The 23,603-nt window shown below is 34.0% G+C and overlaps 1 protein-coding gene across 2 annotated transcripts in view; it reads right to left on the reverse strand.

The window, feature by feature from the left end:
• LOC127868416 (putative proline-rich protein 21) overlaps nt 1–11,483 on the reverse strand; it is a 408,141-nt gene extending 396,658 nt beyond the window's left edge. Inside the window, exon 1 of one of the 2 annotated variants that reach the window (XM_052410185.1) lies at nt 11,120–11,483. The gene's annotated coding sequence lies outside the window, so the exon portion shown is untranslated. Of the gene's footprint in view, nt 1–10,691; nt 10,840–11,119 lie in introns of those variants that run through there. The other variant, XM_052410187.1, reaches the window with a different exon arrangement.
• Between the last annotated feature and the right edge of the window lie 12,120 nt (nt 11,484–23,603).

Raw genomic sequence — 23,603 nt, forward strand, 5'->3', positions numbered from 1 at the left:
TGCTAAATCCTTAAAATGCCTATTTCCAGTAACTGTGACCTTCACCTGTGACCTTGACCTAGTGACCTCAAAATCAATAGGGGTCATCTGCGAGTCATGATCAATGTACCTATGAAGTTTCATGATCCTAGCCCCAAGCATTCTTGAGTTATCATCCGGAAACCACCTGGTGGATGGACCGACCGACATGAGCAAAGCAATATACCCCCTCTTCTTCGAAGGGGGACATAAAAAAAATATAATAGAAGGAATTTATCACACACACCTCAATGGCATAATACTTCGAGCCAGGCACATCATGTTGAACACAATGAAAACAATACAAAATACTGTGCAAACATTTTCAAACGTAGAAGCAAACACAAAACTATACACAGACTAGTAGTTAATAGCAAAGACATATCAAATAAAAGTCAAATAATAGAAGAAGCCTATTTTTCGAAACACTATAAACGAAAGAATGTTGAAAATAATACCCTCTGTAAAAAAAACACATCATGCTTTAAATGAAGAGGAAAAAGAAGTATGTGACGGATTACTAACTGAATATGAATGTGGACTAGCTCTTAAAGAAATGCAAAATAACAAAAGTTCGGGATCTGATAGCATCACTAACAAGTGTTATAAAATATTTTGGAACGATATTCAAACACATTTAACTAATTCACTAAATTATTCATTCATTTAACAATGGTGGTCTTACCACGCGGAAAGCAAAGTGTTAACAAGGGACAAAATTGTCACAAAACCAGGTTTTCATTGTGAAAAAAAATTCTGATAAAGGGAGAAAACTCAAACTGAACTTTTAAAATGAACAAACAAAATTAACCCCCTTTGTAAGTTTGTTTTTTTTTAAAATCTATTTTTAGTCGTGGCGACCTTGACATTGGAGATATTGACGTGATTCTTTCGTGCGACACACTGTCCCATAATGGTGAACATATGTGCCAAATGATTTTAAAATCTCACAATGAATGACATAGTTATGGCCAGGACAAGCTCATTTATGGCCATTTTTGACCTTTGAACTCAAAGTGTGACCTTGACCTCGGAGATATCGACGTAATTATTTTGCGCGACACACCGTCCAATGATGGTGAACAAATGTGCCAAATGATTTTAAAATCTGACAATGAACGACATAGTTATGGCCCGGACAAGCTTGTTCCGCCCGCCCGCCAGCCCACCAGCCCGCCAGCCAGCCAGCCAGCCCGCCCGCATTCGCCAATCTAATAACCAGTTTTTTTTCCTTCGGAAAACCTGGTTAATGATAATGAAATGTTCAAAAAATGGTATCGAGATCAATTTAAATGAAGGCAGGGCATAGTTACCAATACCATTGTAATAAATAAACAAGTACGTAGATCAATTTAATGAACAGAATGTATCAACGACATGGAAGGTTATTGTTTTTAACGTCAAAGCGTAATATAATTTTGCATAATTTAGTATCAATAAATAATCTAGCTCTACAAAATGATTTTAAAATGTTAGAAACAAGAAAAGTGGCATGTATTTCTCCTCCTTTTGTATGAATATTAACATATATACTCTAAATGTAAAAGGGCTAAATAACAAAGACAAACACACTTAAATTTTCAAATGGTTAGACGAAAAAAAGTCTTACAGGAAAATCACATCACACGTACCTGCGCACAAACATTGAAAAGTGCATGGGACGGAGATATTTATCTAAGCGGACAACATACAAATAAACAAGGCATCACTTTACTGATCAAAAGTAATACAGGAATAACAGTGGATAACTTGAAAGAAATAATAATTGTCAGACAAGCAAGTATAGATATAACAAGCAAATTTGTTGAATTGATATTCCCCGCCAATATGCTGCTGGACACAAGTGTTATATTTGACACTCAAAAAAGCATTTTTTCAAGATAAAAAGGGCCATAACTCCATTATTAACAGATAATGTACAATGCCATTTGGCGTGAATTATTATCTTATCAATTTATATACTCATTTAAAGTTTCAATGAAATCCGCCAAAGCACTCCCAAGATATAGCTGCTGACACGCAAACAAATGCATTTTTTCAAGATACAAAGGGCCATAACTCCATTATTAACAGATGGTGTACAATGCCATTTGGTGTGCATCATCCTCTTATCCATATATATACTCATACCAAGTTTCAATGAAAACCGCCAAAGCACTTCCAAGATATGGCTCCGGACACAAAAGTACCTATAGTAAAAAACATTTTTTCAAGATACAAAGGGCAATAACTCTGTTTTTAACAGATAGATGGTATACAATGCCATGTGGCCAATCGGGACACCTCGGACAATTCCGCCATATCGGCGATCGTCTCTCGGGTGTATTTGGTGGAAGGATATGTCTAACGCCTCTAGGCGGAAGATATTACACCGAAAATATAGTTCGGGTTACAAACCATTAAATTTGCACTAAATTAACTGATAATATAGATATAGAAGGACCAATATCTCTGAGGAGTAATATAATAGAATATGTGTTTCTGTTATTGTTAAACATTAGTTGTCATTACACACAAAATATTCAAATGTTAATTAAATGTTTAGAAAGCTTATTAGTTGTTTCTTGAAGTGTAAACAACACCATTATTCAAACTTAAAGAACCAGTATTTCTTAAATTGCATTAATTATCGGTACAACATTGCGGATGTTCTGAAGGGCGACGAACTTTGAGATTTAATCCATATGTTTAGGTTCTATACCATAAACAATCATACAACACTGTACAGTGGTACAGGGAAAACTCTTCGGTGTAATATAAGAAATAGTAAAATCCACTTAGATCCCCCCCCCAAAAAAAAAACAACATTATAGTGACAAGTAAGGCAGTCACAAACTGTATACAGACAAAAGCCATATGGCTCTCAGTGGGGTTTACTATTACCAGTATTGAGACACCTAAAGGGTTTCGCAGGATGGAATAAGTGGAGAGCTTGATTGAATTTGAAAAACAATTCTTTCTGTGCATTTGATGATGGCAACCATACAGTATGGCAGATATTTTTTATATTTTAGCCTAAGCAACTTAATTCCAAATGCTGTTATTCTGGCCAGGCAACCAAAACACTAAATATGGTCAACTGTGCAGGCAACAATTATAACTAGAAGTGGCGCGGCAGAGGCCGACGCGTATCCCCATGCCGCATGTTTGACCCAGTAAGCATTTTAATGAACCTCGTGGTGAATAAAATGGATCAGCCCTGTTTTAGCCTTAAGTGTAAATTGGTTATTCCAATACTGTGGAGACACCAATAACACCTATAAAAAAAATAAGAATACCGTTTTTTATGCCCCCGGTAGGGTGGCATATAGTTTTTTAACTGTCCGTCAGCCTGTCTGTCTGTCCTTCCGTCTGAAAACTTTAACATTGCCCTAACTTTTGCAATATTGAAAATAGCAACTTGATATTTGGCATGCATGTGCATCTCAAGTAGCTGCACATTTTGAGTGGTGAAACGTCAAGGTCATCCTTAAAGGTCAAATATATGGCTTTAAAGCGGCACAATAGGGGGTATTGTGTTTCTGACAAACACATCTCTTGTTTTTAATTGAAAAACCAAAGACATTGTTGAAATTTGACTAATTTAAGGCATCCTGTATACATTTTAAAACTCAATTTTCCACAATATGAAACAACTTTTTTAAAAGGCACCAATAAAAGCTCCTCCATCCCCTATGCACGCTAAACCAAGAATCATTTTTTATAAGATTATCCTTCAAAATGGGCAAAAGTCCGGGGCAATACTGTCAAAATGCCCTTTAACAACTCTTGTGACATGCAGCTGTAGTCTATTTTCTCTGTATTTTTTTTACAGCGAAACACATAATGGCATCATCATAGATGTATAGCTCAGAATTCATTTTATACTATATAAATATGTTATGTGGTCTTATTTATACAAAATAACCTGGATATTTATGAAAAAACACCTTCTCCCTGTAAAGAGAGATGGCATTTGTTCGCCATAAACATTGATATATTCAGTAAATTGTAAGCAACAAACATGAAAATTCAGTCCCCCAGTCATCAAGTTTTTAAAGAGTTCAACTTTGCTTAAGTAATAATGCATCAATGTTGATTCTAACAAAAAAGGGTAGTCATTTATGCCTAAACTGTTCTGCTTTCCAGAAGCAAGGACGTCAAACACAAACTTTAAACCATTTATAGTCTTAATTATTAAACAAGAGGGCCATGATGGCCCTGTATCGCTTCACTGCTGAAAAAAAGACTGAAACAAATATTCTCGGCATGTGCAAATACTTAAATATAGGCATTATTTAAGCACATGTACACTTTTGTGACCCCCTGGGCTGGGTCACATTTAACCCCAGGGGCATAATTTGAGCAAACTTTGTAGAGGACTACTATATCTCACTACATACAAAATGTGGTAGCCCTAGGTCCTAGAGCTAAGGACGAGAATATTTTTAAAGTTTTCACAAAATAAGCAAGATATAAGCGTATATAATGTTCAATTTTGTGACCCGGTCAAATTTGACCCAAAGGGCATTATTTGAACAAACTTGGTAGAGGACTAAAAGATGCTACTGCATACCAAATTTGGTAGCCATAGTCGGAATGGTTTTCGACAAGAAGATTTTTAAAGATATCACAAAGTAGGTGCTTTATAAGCGTTAATTCAATTTTGTGACCCCTCGGGGCAGGGTCCAAGTTGACCCAAGAGGCATTATTTGAAAAAATTTGGTAGAGGTTTATTTTAGATGTCACTACATACCAAATTTGGTAGCCCTAAGCCCAATGGTTATGGACAAGAATTTTTTTTAAGTTTTCACAAAATAGGCCTTATATAAGCATATGTTCAATTTTGTGACCCCCGGGGCAGAGTCAAATTTGACCCCAGGGGCATAATTTGAACAAATTTGGTAGAGGACTATTAGATGTCCCTACATACAAAATTTGATAGCCCTAGGCTCAATTGTTATGGACAATAAGATTTTGAAAGTTTTCACAAAATAGGCCTTATATAAGCAAATTTTCAATTTTGTGACCCCTGGGGCAGGGTCAAATTTGATCACAGGGGCATAATTTGAACAAATTTGAAAGACTAAGAGGTTCACCCCAGGAACATTCCTGAAAAATTTCATCAGAATTGGACCAGTAGTTTAGGAGAAGATGTTTAAAGGAAAAGTTAACTCGCGGACGGACGCACGCGCGACGAACACAGGACCATGACATAAGCCCCGCTTGTCTTTGACAAGTGGAGCCTAAAAATATTCGGCGTTTATCCTGATTTTGTAATATAGTACGAAAAATAACAATTTTATTTGATTCTGTAGTAGAAACAAAGAAGACCCCTTTTCTTTTCAAAGTAAAAGTTTTATAATAATTTTTATTTTATTTTTTTTTTACATTTTTTTTTATTCAATATAGAACATACAATGTATACATGTATATGATCATACAACAAAGTGATTGTACAAAGCAATAAAGTTCAGACATGTTATACAAGATATGCTAATATATATACTTTTTTTTGGTTTCCTTAAGATTTAGAAAAAAACAAAAACAAAAATCTGGGTTAATATGTTTTTTCTTTGGTTGTTTGTGATAGGTGTTGTTTTTTTTTTAAAGAGAAAAGAAAAGAACAACAGAAGAACAGTTATGAAAAATGATGAGTTGTATGAAGTGGGAAGAAAGCATAATGGACTTGTGTGTTTTGTTGTATGTTCACAATGATCTTATAAGATTGAAAAAAAATATACACAAATATTTTAGAAAGATAAACTAACATTAGAGTAAAATGTATATAAGTGGACAAACATTATGAGAATTTTATCAGATTCCATTTTTGTTCAAAGATTTGTAATGTGTCATTATTGAGGGCTATTTCTTTCTCAATCTGGATTTTTAGTTTAAGACTATGGACAAAAACAATTAAAATTTGGTACTTGTTTTTTGTACTTCATGTTAAAGATAAAAGATGTTTAAAGGAAAAGTTAACACGCAGACGGACGCACGCACACACAGCGAACACAGGACCATGACATAAGCCCTGCTGGTCTTTGGCCAGTGGAGCTAAAAAGATATTCGGCGTATATCCTGATTTGTAATATAGTACAAAAAAATAACGTTTTTATTTGATTCTGTAGTAGAAACAAAGAAGAACCCTTTTCTTTTCAAAGTAAAAGTTTTATAATTATGATAAATTGCCAGGACATAATTATGGGCCTTTGTTTTTGACATCTGATATCTTGTGAACCAAAGAATGGTGCTCTAATACGAATGATACATAACATGAAGTAAAACAAAACAAAATTACTGCGTAAGTGTGTGTGAGATAGAGAAAATTATCAAAAAACAATGAAAATTTTATTTGCATATTAAATACAACACACTTTGACAACAAAAAGTATTGTTTGTATAATCAATATGAACATAATCTAAGTTGCTGCTAATATGGGATCCCCACCAGGATTTGAACCTGGATTTCCTCTCCATATAGAAAGGTGTGTTTGCTTACACTATAAGGATGTTCCAATTAACAGCAATAATATTGGTTACAATTATTTTTGTCAACTATATTAATTGTTTAATTAAGTCTTGACACAAAATGTGTAAATAAACGTTTTAAGCTTTTTAAAAACAATTTATTCTCCATCAATTTTTTAAGGCAACTGTCACATTGATAATGACATGTATCATAAGGGCACGCCTTTAAAGCTACTCTGGATCAGGAACTCATGTTTTTCCACAAGCACTGAACCTGAAATTAGAAAAAGATTATTTAAAACCACTTTTTTTGTTATAGAAACAATTAAATGCCTTTTTTATTTCAATAGATTATTGATCCCCATAAAAATCTGGACACATAACCCAACAACTTGTTGAAAATGTGTTTGCTTATTTACATCTGTGAGTACATGTGTTGGTACATGTGACAGTGAGGCGGTAAGAAACTGCAACAACTAAATCGAAACAAATATTCAAATAACTACAATGGGATGTTTCTTATGCTAGCAATTAAGTAGCAAATAATGAGAATAACAAAATATGACATTTTGGGCTGCACTAACTATTAAGATCCATATAATGTTCAATGAACTTTATTTACAAACAGGGCTGAGTTGCAACATTTTACAAGATAAAACGTTTGATTACTTGTACGGTAAGAAATAACACTTTTTAATTGATGTAACATGCATCAAAATAATCCCAAATAGTTTAAACAAAAAACACAGAAATATTAATTGACTAGATTGTAGATTGACATGAACAGACAGTAAAATAGAGTTTTGGAATGGTCATGTTCATCAGATCATGTACAAAATTGGGACAATCATAGCTCTACACAGTTTCCAACTAGTATTTTAAATGTAAAAGAAACAGATAAAGAAAAAAAGATGTACACCGAACATATGCTTGGAAAGTTCTGGGATTCATTCATCAAAATTTCTTCAAGAAAGTATAATGTACTGAAAAGTTTAGCTTAATAAAAAAAAACACTTCACAATATATATATAATATTACAGATATTCACATATAAACATTGTTACTGAACTCAACAGAAAACACTTTAAAAGTTTCAATGACTTAACATATCGTTGTTGAAAAAAATGGGCCCTTGCTGCACTGGTATCAACACAATTATATAACGCGATAATTTGCTCATAAAATGTCCATAATCAAGAATAAGGTAAACATTGTGGGCAGCCAATCGTTTGGCATATGGGTGTTTGAACTAAATTGCATCCGATAAACAAAATGGCAGCAAAAGCTATTGATGTAATGTACATTTAAAAACCCGCAGAACTAGATATAATAAGCGCTTGGTGAAATTTACAATTAATTATGCTCACCATCTTGAAATAAAAAGTTCTTCAGCAAGCGTTGATTCTTTCTTGGGTCTGATGCGCAATACACAACTGATTGATTATTATGCCACTTGAAGTGATTAATAGTAATAACACATTAAATTAATATATCAGTGAACTAAATCTTGCAATAGACTAACACTAGTGTAAATTATTACATTTTTTTACTTGATACATTGACATGTTTAACTATGCTGTTTACAAATTTAGATACCAGTAAGAGTGGGTCTTACTAAACACTGCAAAGACACACACAGTCTAGCAAAGGCTACAAAGACAAGTAAAGTTAGATCAAAACACAAATAAGTTAACCAGTGTATCCTTTATTTAATAAATTTAAGACTATTAGGGGAATATAATTCCAGGCAAGGTATAACGAAGGCAATCCAAGAGTTACAGTGGGTTTATTGGACCTTGCAGCATGTGTTTGACTTTGTGTACCTTTGCTACACTTTGTGTGTGTGTTTTTGTAGTGTTTAGTGTGAGCGTTACGGCATGTAAACAATAGCTTCTTTTAATTTTAGAGACATGTGATTAATGCTATAATGCTTCTTAAACTAAGGAAAAACGTTTCGGTGTAATGTTTAGAGAATGTTTTTAATCATGTTTTTAATTTATTGTAATTAACATGTACATGTTCTTTAAAATATATTCATATTTCTGTTTAAATGATATGCATCTATTGTTTACAGTGATTTTTGTATTATTAGCTAATGTACAATTCGGATGAAATCATTTGGGACCTACTGGCGGGAATTTTTATATGAATTTGACTGGTCATGATTAAAGGTAAACTAAGGTCAAAAGTGACGTTAAACAGCTATGCTGAAAAAAGAAAGGAAGTCTTCCTTAACTGGGCTCAATCCACTGACCCTTGGAGTAAAAGTCAAGCGCTTAAACCAATGGGCCATCAGTGCTTCCATAGTCAGTGGTTTATTTTATACTTTATACATGTATAAGCATTCCTTGAAATATCACACAATCAAACTTAACAATAAAAAAAGAACTCTCCCAAATTATTTGTGTCATTAAATGCAATATTGATAAATGTAAACATTCGATCTAAAAAGCTCCAATAAAACACAAGAATAAAATTTAATAAAATAAAAAAGTAACCCTCATTTTGGCTAGAACCATTGACCCCTGGAGTAAAAGTCTACCGCTTAAACCACTTGGCCTTCCATGCGTATACAATGAGTGATGTATTTTAAACTTTATGTAAGCAATCCTTGTAGTGTCACAAATTATAACGAAAACAGTCAATTTAAAGGTGCCAGTTGAAAATCAAGGATAGCTGAAATTATTCGCGTTCAGAATAAATCTGAGCCAAGAGTCTGCCAAAATAGAAATTATCAAAAGACTATTGCTGCAATTTATATTGACTACATGAAGTCATCATTGATAATTAATACTATAGGAGTACTCAATGTCAATACTGGAAACTTTCCATTTAAACAAGTGTAATTATGTTGTGGGAATTCACAGATTTACACTTAATATTATTAAAGGAATGTAATCTTGAAACAGACGAGCTACAAACAACACATTTAAATGTTTCTTCTTTACGCCAGGTTTGAAACCGTCGGGCCGCCATCTTGTTTTCAAAAGTAGTTCCAAATCCAATATGACGGCCGCCTACGTACATCAGAGAGACGGTGTGGTGTAGCCCACTGTCCGATGCGTTCAGATTGGCCATTTGGCGTGCATCATCCTCTTATGCATATATATACTCATACCAAGTTTCAATGAAATCCGCCGAAGCACTTCCAAGATATGGCTCCGGACACAAAAGTGCCTATAGTAAAAAAACATTTTTTCAAGATACAAAGGGCCATAACTCTGTTTTTAACAGATGGTGTACGATTCCATTTGGCGTGCATCATCCTGTTATGCATATGTATATACACTGAAACACATACCAAGTTTCAATGAAATCCGCCAAAGCACTTCAAGATATGGCTCCGGACACAAAAGTGCCTATAGTAAAAAGCATTTTTTCAAGATACAAAGGGCCATAACTCTATTTTTAACAGATGGTGTACAATGCCATTTGGTGTGCATCATCCTCTTATGCATATATATACTCATACCAAGTTTCAATGAAATCCGCCAAAGCACTTCCAAGATATGGCTCCGGACACAAAAGTGCCGGACGGACAGCTGGACGGACGGACAATGCCAAAACAATATCCCTCCGCCTCTGGCGGGGGATAATAATACACAAAACACAATTAACATTAATAAACGTTTACGGCCTGAATATAGATGAATCCAAATTTTATGAAACATTACATTCCGATAAAATAAATAACAAAGATAAAAACATTTTAGTTGGAGGTGATTTCAATTTTGTTCTTAACGCATAATTAGAGATAAAAATAATGGAAATCTTACACTCACTCCAAAAATAGGAACATTTTGAATAACATAGTTGAAAACTACAATTTGATGGCATAATACTTCGTGCACGGGCACAGCATGTTGAACACAATGAAAACAATACAAAATACTTTGCAAACAATGAAAAACTTACAAATGAAAACAAAACTATACAGAAACTTGTAGTTGATGGCAAAGACATTGTTTTATAATAATAAGCTAAAAATGGGGGTCACCAGTGAAAACGAAAAGTTCCGGCTTAACAATCAAGGCTACCCCCCTTTTCCAGAAACGCCATACTGAATTTGAGATTTTTATATGTGAGCATTCAGATGAGCTAAATGTTCAAAAATTATTATAAAAAGATAAAACAAGGGCTGTTTGTAAAACATGCATGCCCCCCATATGGGCTGTCCGTTGTAGTGGCAGCCATTGTGTGAATACGATTTTTGTCACTGTGACCTTGACCTTTGACCTAGTGACCTGAAAATCAATAGGGGTCATCTGCGGGTCACGATCAATGTACCTATGAAGTGTCATGATCCTAGGCAAAAGCGTTCTTGAGTTATCATCCGAAAATCATTTTACTATTTCGGGTCACCATGACTTTGACCTTGTGACCTCAAAAGGGGTTATCTGCAAGTCATGATCAATCTACCTATGAAGTTTCATGATCCTAGGCGTATGCGTTCTTGAGTTATCATCCAAAAACCATTTTACTATTTCGGGTCACCGTGACCTTGACCTTTGACCTAGTGACCTCAAAATCCATAGGGGTCATTTGCGAGTCATGATCAATCTACCCATGAAGTTTCATGATCCTAGGCGTAACCGTTCTTGAGTTATCATCCGGAAACCCTTTTACTATTTCGGGTCACCGTGACCTTGACCTAGTGACCTCAAAATCAATAGGGATCATCTGCAAGTCATGATCAATCTACCCATGAAGTTTCATGATCCTAGGTGTATGCGTTCTTGAGTTATCATTCAAAAACCATTTTACTATTTCTGGTCACCGTGACCTTGACCTTTGACCTAGTGACCTCAAAATCAATAGGGGTCATCTGCGAGTCATGATGAATGTACCTATGAAGTTTCATGATCCTAGACCCAAGCGTTCTTGAGTTATCGTCTGACAACCACCTGGTGGACGGACCGACCGACAGACTGACCGACATGAGCAAAGCAATATACCCCCTCTTCTTCGAAGGGGGGCATAAAAAAGAGGAAAAGCCTATAATAAACCCATAAACATATAAACATACATACATCTCATATATCATGTGTGAGACGGAGCCTACTCAGTGCAGTAAGATTTGCTAACCTTGTTTGAAATTGCATGTGAAATGCGTTCTTCTATGAATAAGACTTGAAAATGTTACAGGGAAATAAGAACATTAATAATTAAGTAACAAGGCACATATAATCATTTAATCAAACACGTTTAAAGGAAAATAGATTTATCAATGTATCAATGACTAGTGATACTAGTGATATTAAACATTAAACTTATTATGACAAACAAAACAAATACACGATTGTCATGGTAGTTCTTTGAAGAACTTTGACAGGTTGGAATAAGTGTCTCCAAAAGACGCTTGGCATTGGTGACCCTGGGCTTACCGTCAAAGTTATTTATTATAAAAATGTTCTTGAGACAATCGCGTTCAAAGATCATTTTAAGATGCATATGGTCGAGTCCAAAGCCAGCTATAGTATTTATGTTGTGGCAGCATTAAACACATGACTGTAAACAAGAACACTCAGTGACAGCAAGTTCCTAGCTTTTTTACGGGTTGAATTTGAGTCCATAATCTGTTTGGTTTCATTTTCCTCCTGCACAGGTAATCAGCATACAATGTATCACTGAAATGTTGAAGTTGATATTTGACTAGTACATGTAGTTATATTCAGACAGGTTCATAAGATCATCAATTACCGTAATTACTCTATGTTTTCGAAAATTATTCTCAAAATAAAGGTATCCGAAAACTTAGAGTCAAAAATTGAAGTGTCCGAAAATAGCGTCCATTGTATCAACGACTACCGGTGATAGCACGCGCTTGTAAAATATCATTTAGAATAAATTACAGTTATGTTTGCATTGCATTTTAAATAATTTTAAATAATTTTAAATGCTTAAATTATTTGACAGAAAGTTACTACTAGGTTGTACTTTGGCCAACGAGTTCACAGAAGAGCATGTGATGTACCGATACTCGCTATTATGAACCTGTAATTAACGCAATAAAAAAGCAAACTATGAATTCTTTGTTTGTTCGTTTCCGAAAATTGTTGTCTTACACCTTCCATTAATCGTAAAACTTGCAATAGGGTGCATCACACTTTGAAGCTTTTATTATTTGTTACAGCTATTTTACTGAGAATCGGTAATACCATTGCGCTAGATAATTGAACTTGTTAATTGGCACTACCCCTGATAATTGTCATAACGCTTATGCTATCGGGCGAAACCAATGTTTAATACCGGTTTACAGGGTTATTTACCCAATAATGCAAATGTAATGGTCCGTTGCCCTCAGGCATGCACCTGCCACGTTTTATGATGTTAATCCGGTTGTAAAACCCCATAATCGAAGTGTCATTATATATCAAAAACAGGACCAACATTTGGTAAAACAGCGCTGTAATATATACTGTCCGAAAACTTAGAGATATTCATTATTGACAAAAACTCGAGTGTCCGAAAATTAAGAGTCACGAAAAATAATTCTTTTTGCTAAAAAAAGGGGTGTCCGAAAACTTAGAGCAGAGCTCTATAAGGGTCGTATTTTCGTAATTACGAATTATTTTCAAGTCCGATACGCATTTATTTTAAAATCTTGTCATACCATTAAGAATTTCAAAATCCAGTTACGAATATTATTTTTACATCGGATCGTATTGATTTTTATTGAGTTCTTTTTGCGTATTAAAGATCTTTGCGGTGCTTATATAGAATGGATATCAGGTTTGTATAACAAAGCGCATTTTTTCCAATAAAAGCGGCGTATACAGTCTATCTGGCAAAAAAATGGCGGCGCCCAGAGAACGTCCTAAAAAAATGCAAAGCGTCCAAAAACACGCTTTTAACATATTGTACGCAAAGTAAGCCGAAGTTAAATGTTAAGAAAGACATTATAGAAAAGATCTTATACGACGTTGTTTGTTCAGTTGCCGACACAGTCAGAAAAGCTAAACAAAAACGCAACACGACGGGTCCAAACTTAAACACAAAAAAAACATTGAACGAGTGGAAGGGACAAGTCCCGTGGCTAATCGTTGAAAAGATTGAAGGGGAGATCCGTTCTAATTGTGAAATATGTAAAAATCATGTAAGGCATACAATCTAAGCACAGTTTGGGCATATGAAGGTATTTGAAAAATAACATTGTATAATACTGAAAAGACACTGTTGAACTCACATAAATAAAGTTGCTAGTATGTTTATTTTGATTTTTTTTGCATGAAAATAACCATTATTATTTATTTTTAGGTCTTTTAGAAAAAATAAGAATTATTTTCCAAAACTTAGTAGTAACGTTAAGAATAAAATTTCAGAGTTAAGAATTCTTTTTGAAAATCTGGTAGTAATTTAAAAATTTCACAAAACCTTATCTGGAGCTCTGCTTACAGTGTCCGAAAACATAGAGTAATTACGGTAGTTTCAGTCAACAAAATTATGCACAATTGCAAATTGTGTATGAATAATTTTAACTATTTGTATTTATTAAAATAGAAATATTTGGTCTTTTCTTATTAATTTGGCTTCAATAAGCCTTCTCAAAGTTGTTTCTATAAATTGACAACATTTTCTTCAAGTTCTTTAACAAAATAATTATATACAGATGTCAAATACACAAGCACTTGTATAGGAGTAAGAACTGATATTAGTGTTTCATGAGAAGTGTGAAATGATCCATTATGATATGCGTCATCGTTTTTATTTATTCAGACATTCATGACATAGCATGTCATTACTCAGTATTTTATATGATAAACCCCTTTTAACTGGATTAATAAGTAAGTGTAAACACCACATATCCATTAGGGATAATACATGTATTTGGTATTAACAATTGGATGAAGAATGTATATATATAGATGATCACACAAAAAGTATATCATTTTCAGAATAGTAATTTTTGTATTTGGGACATAATATACTTTTTTGTTGTTTGTTTGAGAAAAACATCAATACTCGGTCATAAAATTCAAATATGCTGTCCTTGATTTCCATGCATTTACAACACAACTTTTTCGGCTAGATTGAACTTTACCGGTACGCAGTTGTTTACCACTATCAACAAAGCGGGGGTTTGGGGGCGGTAGCCCCCGATACTAAGGAAATATATAGGATAAATAGGATTATACGGTGTTGCGTTAGTTGTTACATGTATATGATAGGTGTTAAGGGTTAGGGTACGCTGTTTGATGTTAAGTGTTGCGTACCGGTAAAGTTCAATCATCCCACTTTTTCCTTACATGGCACGTTTTCTTTTTCAAAATGAAAGCAAATATGAGCCCGATTATGTGGTAAAAATCACTGACAGGGTGCACTTTTCCTACAAAATTTACTTTACTCCAATTATGAATAATGAAACTGTTATACTTGAAAAAAATCTATGTACCTTCCTGTTCCGAGCTTTGTGTTGATAGCAAAACAAGGCTTTCTTGAAAAGTTGAAGACTCTTCTTTACGTGATGGGTTTTGCCGTACGATAACCCGTTCACATGGCTACAGTCATCACACAAGCATAAATCCACTTTATCCCCTTTTACTTCTCACCAACAATATAACATGTTGTAAGTGACACGGGTTCTAAACGTTATTCTTCACAGTGGTCAAAATTTTCAACCGTTTCACATCGTATTTCCAGGAATCGTTTTTTTTTCATAAATATCAACACTGCCATGCATTAGTTGACGTTTATCATTAACTCCAGTCACATTAATATGAACAATAATAACACTTTTTTTAATCGTTCTCTTTCAATATAGCAAATTGCTTTTTCTTTAAACGACCAATCTGGTACAATGTCGGCCATATTTGTTGTCTTTGTATTTAGCGGATCCTACATTTAGTATTTCTAGCGTATTTATAGAATATTCGTAGTTTTCTGCACATTCCCGGATAACGTTCGGATTGACGGATATGTACGAAGGAAGGAGCACGAAGTTCATTAGAGATCTAATACCTTTAAAAAATGTATCAGAACAAATTCTTCTTACACACTCGTATATTTTCGGCCTAGACCGTCAAGTGAGGAACTTATTCTCGCATGAATATGCACACAATAATAAAAACTATGCCGTACCCAATGCTTAGGAATTTTACTTCAATAATATTTTTACGCGTTTTATGACACTGTCATGTTATATAGTGATGTTCTGTATTCACAATGCGGGTTATTGAGAACTTTTTTGCAGGGACCTATTTGTTTGTATAGGTCCCTCTTCTTTGAAAGCGCACGAATGACCGCCAAGTGGTAAATCGGACTTTTCGAAATTCATTCATTCGTGGTTGTTTTGGCAGCCAGCCAAGTCAGCTCATCTAAAAAAACCGTGTTGAATTCTATGGCCTAGGGGCTTCGCCCCAGGCCAAAAACAACATATTATACATGTAGTCAAACCCCAATTAAATTTCATTAAATATTTATTGAGGTTATGACGTCATCATTGATATGACGTTATCTCCATGACATTTTGACGTTGTTATATAATAAAAATAAAGAAACTAGATCAGTGTTGTTTGTAACCAATGTAGTGAGAAAAATAACTAACAGTTAAAAAAATAACCAAAAAATGAAAGCTTCATTACACATGGTCTAAATTCAAGTGAACTTTTATGGTGAATTTTGATGTGTTTTTGCACTGATATTTCAACAGATATTTTCGTTAATAGAGACAGCCAGGCAAACTTAACATAATTCAAAACACTCATAGCAGTGGTAAATTTATTGACATGTATGGCATGGCAATTTTCAACTTGCATATAATCGTTAATCATATATATTGTACGGCATTATATGAAGAGATGTTTCATGTACATCCTAGATTTACATAGTTTTTAAGTGCTAAAGGTAAATTATCATTATAAAATGATTTCAATTTAAAGTCTTAATTTATCGGTATATGTGATATAAACATGAACATAAATTGTGGCTTTCTTGTATGTGGTGTGTATTCCCTGTCATAAATATTCAGAAACTGGAACCAAAATGCTGTTTCTTTATTATGTAAGCCCCATTTGAAATATGTATGGAAGTATTCTAATTCCAACATTCTGCCTTATGTCTATTCAAAATACTAAAGTTATGTCTTGCTTAAATATCTACCATGTAAAACTTAAGATTAAAACAAATTCTGTTTGGTATTATCATCTGTACTGATTAAATTCTGCTTCATTGTAATTCTGCCCATAAAAAGAAGTTAATGGATACATATTTTGAGACAGATTCTGGGTTTGTGTCTTCTTTGTACAGAATAAATGAATTATGTCTTCATTCCACCAAGATTTGGTACTGACACACAGTGCAGAATCAGCTCAGATATTTCCTACCGGTATTGATAAAATATGGAAGCTAAGGTTAAACACTGTTACAACTTGTACCAGATTCTAATGAAATTGGCATATTTTTCTTTTGGACAAAGTCTCTTGAACATGTAAATACTTATATTAACGTGTTTTGCCCCCGGATCGAATGAACGGGGGTATATTGTTTTTGGCCTGTCTGTCTGTCATTGTATGTGTGTGTCATTATATGTGTGTGTCTGTCCCCAAACTTTAACCTTGGTCATAACTTTTGCCATATTGAAGATAGCAACTTGATATTTGGCATGCATGTGTATCTGATGGAGCTGCACATTTTGAGTGGTGAAAGGTAAAGGTCATCCTTTAAGGTCAAAGGTCAAATATACGACTTCAAAGCGAAGCAGTAGGGGGACATTGTGTTTCACGAACACAGCTCTTATTTAAGATTAATAATTTAAGGAACTGTATTGTTTTGACACTTTATATTTAGCAATTTCACTGCTATATTATGATGGGTAATTCGATGTTACAAAGAAGCGATCACAAAACTCGAAGAAGTATTATTTGTACTTTATTTACATTTCCAGGACAGGGCCCTTGTGGAACCTGTGAGAAATAAACAATACCTAATAAGTTCTGTTCTCAGCTGTACTCTGCTCTCTACTGACCGTTGATTGAGTATTTGTATAATTTATACAACATCTGAATTATTGTAGGTCATGCATGTAAATGCTTGATAAGTTAATTAAGCTATACCTATTGTTAAAATGTATTGACAACGGTTGTTTGATGTTTGACATATGATGCGCATTTGTACACCGATTGTTAAGCGAGAAAGCCCTTATTTTATGTCATTGTAAATGCGAATAAACTCGATTTAGTAGTGTTGTGGTCACGAAGCAAAATAATGTAACGGGTACAAACATGCATCTGCTTTCATCGGACATTAATCAAAAAGCTATTTGCTAGGTCAGATGTTGGGCATCTTATCAGTCACTGATACTGCACTCAATTTTGCCCGCAAAACGGCCGCATTTAGCGCCGCAAATATGGCCGCAGTGGCCGAAGAATAGTGATGTCCCAGTTTTTAGATGGTCGATTTAGCGACCGTCTAAAGTGCTAAGTGTAAAATTCAGGTCGGTACGGCCTAGGTATGATTAACCCAATTCCCGCTTACTACGCGCAAGAAAGAGTTGTATAATTTATGCAAGAGGTTTGAGTTCTCCAATTATGTTTATTCACAAATGGAAACATTATATTAATATCGTGTTAAATGCAATAGTTTCGAATGGTGTTTTATAGAAAAGAATAAAAAAAACAATGATCGTATTGTACGTGTCGCGGAGGAGATTGTTTATGAATGATTAAAATAGTCCTCTTTCTGCTGCGTCTGCGTGACGTAGCATTTTCGCTCATCTCATTCATAACTCTGAGGCTGGCGATAAACAAAGGGGAGTCCGGGTGAGAATAACGCACTAGTATAAGGTTACGCTTCTTTATATTCACAGGTCTCAATTAATAATACGTTGACCACGAGTTCAACAATTATTGCAGGGATACGATAGACAACATAAAAATGTTTCATTATCGCTGAAACTGTTAAAAAACATTTAAATATAACAAGAATATTCTCTAAAAAATGTAGTCTTGCTGTTTTGAAATAAGGTTTGGAATTTTGGTTTCTAAATAACTTAATTCAAAACAAAAGTTTAATTATAGTGTTTTTTACTTGTTAGTCGCATATTTACCGCATTATAATGTGTGTTATAATAGGCAAACCATACATTAGTAAAATTCAATCTGCCTTCGCACATAGAAGGAATGGGTCAATTAGGTGCTGCGTTTCCTTTGCTTACTTCAGTTAGAGGTCAATTCTTTACGTAATAGCAATCACAAGGCTCCGGCCTCAAAGGAATTGCGGAGCGTTCTTACATAATAAAAGTCGTAGTCGCATGGTATTTGCGTCCTATATGGTCACGTGGTTCTTTTTCGCGGGTGTTTGGGCATTCATGATATGAGGCTATTAATAGATGCGCCTGTCGATAAACAAAGGAATGTTTACGGGTTATAACAACGCAATAGGTTACGCTCTCACATACAACTCAATGACGTAGTACAGGTCGTAAATTGAGTGATTCGGGAAAAAGTTGACGCTTATTTATATTCTCAATTTATAAAACGTTGAACATAAGTTCAACAATAACTTCAGCGATACGATAGACAAAAACAAAACAAAAAAGTTTCATAATCGCTAAACCCGAATATAACAAACAATTTATAATAATAATACGAATGACCTGTTTCATAACCTCGTTCATGCTACTACAGCGGGTATTTCTGGAAAACGTTTTTTGGTTCTCAACAGATAGCGGCGATCTTTTGTATTTACGGGTGCTAGCAACGCAATAGTAGAAGGTTAGTAGAAGGTTTAGCTTGTTTATATTCACAGTTCTCAATACATAGACAGTTAGATATGAGTTCATCAATTACTACAGGCATTCTATAGGCAACCTCGAAAATGCTTTTTAATCGCTAAAACCGAAAACAACTTAATATATTATATTCAATATATTTATAACATAAATGTCTTTTAAAAATGTAGTCGGCGTATACGCTGACTTTTAAATAAAGTTAGCAATTTACTTTTCTAAATAATTAAATACAATTAAAAAAGTTAAAATATTGTGTTGTGTTTTTCACTTGTAAGCTGCATATTCACCGCATGAAATGTGTGTTAGCATTGTCAAACCACACATTAGTGTGAGTAAATAAAAAATATACTACGGGAGAGCACTTCATATGTGTCCTCATATGCCTTGTTATGAGTATCTTTCTTCACTATCGAAATATATCGTATGTTTATATTTGATTTAAACGCAGTTTTCTTTCGACACATTAAAATCACACGTCAATAGCGCCGTCATGCGAAAATGGGTCTTATGCGTTTCGGCAAGCGTTTGTTAAACCCAACATGTGCTTTTGCGCAGTCAGGCCATAGGCGATGCTGTTCGCTTTAAAATCACTCAATATGTTATGTTTCTCCTTACCAGAAGGAGGGATAGCTGAGTGGGCTATTTATATGATGGGCGCATATGGAATAAGACCCATTTTCGCATGACGAGGGTCATTACAAATCTCATTGCGAATTGAAAATGCCACATTTAAGAACAATGCTTATTAATACAAAATTGAATTAAAATAGCAAACTTGTTAATAATGGCAGCCTATCCACACATTAAGGAATGATTTCCAGACGTGCTGACCAAGTACGGCAAACATTGTGGTATGATAATTAAACGATTTTCTCTTATCGTGACACTATACTATTTCGCTAATGATTGTTTTCTCATCTTGGAGGCGAAAATGAAATTCTGCGAGATGGATTGTAACGCGTAATTGTAACAGGGCCACAATTTGTGTCGTTTGAGCATACAGAGAGTAGTCCGGAATTTCTTACACTGAACAGTGCTACATCCTTTGAATTGAGCACATACGCAGTGATGTAGCAAAAATTCAGAGGTTGTATCTCGAATCAGCTTATTAAATATTCGAAAATATTCATGCGTGTCTGTTGACGTTATGTAAAAGTCACTAAGATGAAAACTGAAACAGCTATGCCTAAAAGCGCATTACCGTAATAACTCTATGTTTTCGGACACTCTAAGTTTTCGGACACCCCCTTTTTTAGCAAAAATAATTATTTTTCATGACTCTTAATTTTCGGACACACGATTTTTCATCCATTATTTATGTCTCTAAGTTTTCGGACAGAATTTTTTACAGCGCTATTTTTCCAAATTTCGGTCCTGTTTTCGATATCTAATGACACTTCGATCATGGGGTTTTACAACCAGATTAACATCATAAAACATGGAAGGTGCATGCCTGAGAGCAACGGACCATTACATTGCGTTATTGGGTAAATAACCTTGTAAACCGGTATAAAACAATGGTTTCGCCCGATAGCATAAGCGTTATGACACTTATCAGGGGCAGTTTCAATTAACAGTTCAATTATCTACCGCAATGGTCCTACCCCTTGTAAGTAAAATAACTGTGACAAATACTAAAACGCTTCAAAGTGTGATGCACCCTATTGCAAGTTTTACGAACAATGGAAGGTGTTAGAAAACAACTATCTGAAATGAACAAACAAAGAATTCATAGTTTGCTTTTTTGCGTTAATTACAGGTTCATTCTAGCGAGTATCGGTACGTCACATTCTCATCTTTGAACTCGTTGGTCAAAGTACAACCTTGTAGTAACTTTCTGTCAAATAAATTAAGCATTTAAAATTATTTAAAATGCAGTGCAAATATATATATAACTGTAATTTATACTATACGGCATGGTATTTTACAAGCGCATGCTATTACCGGTAGTCGTTGATACAATTGACGCTATTTTCGGACACTTCTATTTTTGACTAAGTTTTCGGACACCTGCATTTTGTGAATATTTTTCGTATCTATGTTTTCGGACACGAATTTTTTTATTATTTTTAAGTGTCCGAAAACATAGAGTAATTACGGTAGTGCTCTATACCTATGTTTATGTTAGCGTTGTTGACACCGAGTGTTACCGCTCGGGTAACAAGTAAAGCATAAACAGCAATGTTTATATACTTTTATTACTCCATATACAAGATACGAAGATTATTGTATATTTTGAATTTGTATATGGTGTCAAAAATCAAAAGTTTTGTACACGGAACTTTTATTATGAATTTATATTCTTGGCGAGATAGTCATTTGATATTAGAAAATTTTTCCTTTAATATGATGGTGACTGCAAATTTTCTTTATATTAAGTTCTCATTACCATTTTCATCATACTTTCTATGCTTTCAGAACTTCCAAAAAGCATGTTGGTTTTATTTTGTCTTAGTTATTTCTATGAAATAATAAGGATGATAAAAAGTGCACACAAAACTCGACCCGTGCGCTATGACACACACTTTATAAAGTTGAATGGCGTGTGTTCATTTCAAACTTGCGATTGATTTTCAAAAATGAATTGCGTGTTAAATTATGCAATAGCGAACATCTTCAGTGCCTTCAGCGCTTTGATTAGTCTTCCGACCAGGTTTACTCTGATGTTAATAACTAAATAGTATTTTTATACAGACGAAATTATATTTATGAAAATACATTTATTGGTACTAAATATTATATTTTTGGACTATTATTTTAGAGTTTTAATGTTTATTTCGGATTTTTGTATCGTTTTATTGACAAAACAAAAGACATGCATACATGTTTTACGTTACTGTAACCAGTGTTTTTGCCAACCAGTCAGTGCGCATGCGCGGAAAATCCCGAATGTAAACACAGTCTTTAAACTTTGTTGCAGAAAATCAAAAAGGCTGATATGAAAATGTCTGAAAAACTGGGTCAATTAAAAATTGCGCAATTTTATTATTTAAAGGAATATCACAATGAAAATATGGGCAGCCATAAAAATAAATATGCACTTTAAAATAATTAAGTTAATGTTACAAGCCATAGTATATGTTTTAAGTTTTAGTGATTACAACTATGAAGGAGTAGAATGGAAACTTTTTATGGATTAAAACATTCACCTGCAAAATGGGGTATATAAAATATGGTGTAACTTTCTTAAGCAAAGAAATATCACTATGAAACTGAGGAGCTAAATAAAGTTCAATCAGCACTGTAGAAAAATATCAGTTATTATATGAAGCAATGCACCCCTTTTTAGCTTTGGTCACTTAAAATATAAAGTTTGTTTGCGGAAAATCGAAACGGCTGTATACAAATATCTGAAAAACAGGATAAATTACCACTTGCAGAATTTCATTATTTAAAGGAATGTCAAAATGAAAATTTGGGCAGACATAAAACTCAATTGGCATGCCAAAAAAAAAGATACCATATTTGATGCGATCCATAGTTTATATTTGACGTTTTAGTCGCTGCAACAATGAAATGTTTGGATTGAAACGATTTTTGGCTTAAAGAAGTCACCTGCAAAGTGGGGTAAATAAAATATGTTGTCATTTTCTTATGCAAAAGAATATCACACTGAAAATGTGGGACTATATAATATACAATTAGCACTCTTTAAAAATATAAGTTATGATATATTGCAATGGACCCTTTTTTAGCTTTGGTCACTCAAAATATGCAAGGTTTTTGCGGAAAATCGAAACGACTGAATGCAAATACCTGAAAAACAGGACAAATTAAAACTGGGATAATTTCATTATTGAAAGGAATATCAAAATGAAAATAAGGGCAGCCTTAAAACTCAGTCTGCACTCTAAAATGATACCATTGATGATATGATCCATAGAACACGTTCTCAGTTTTAGTCGTTAAAACTATGAAGAGTTTTGATTTAAACAATTTTTGGCTTATAGCATGCACGGACAAAATGGGGAAAATTTAATTTGGTGTCCATTTCTTATTCAAAGGCATATCACAATGAAAATATGTGACTTAATAAATTACAATTAGCACTTTAAAAAATACAAGTTATGATATGATGCAATGCACCCTTTTTTAGCTTTGGTCACTGGAATATGCATGTTTTTTATGGAAAACCAAAATGGCTGAAAGCAAGCATGTGAAAAATAGGGTAAAATTAAAACTTGCACAACTTCATTATTTAATGGAATATCACGCTGAAAATATGGGCAGACATAAAACCCAATCAGCACTTTAAAATGAAACCATATATGATGTGATCCGTAGTTTATATTCGAAGTTTTATTCCCTAAAACTATGAGGAGTTTAAATAGAAAATCAAATGCATCGGCAAAATGGGGTAAATAAAATCTGGTGTAATTTTATTATCTAACAGAATATCACTATAAAA

Source organism: Dreissena polymorpha, chromosome 2 (assembly GCF_020536995.1).
Source record: "Dreissena polymorpha isolate Duluth1 chromosome 2, UMN_Dpol_1.0, whole genome shotgun sequence".
NCBI classification, from domain to species: domain Eukaryota; kingdom Metazoa; phylum Mollusca; class Bivalvia; order Myida; family Dreissenidae; genus Dreissena; species Dreissena polymorpha.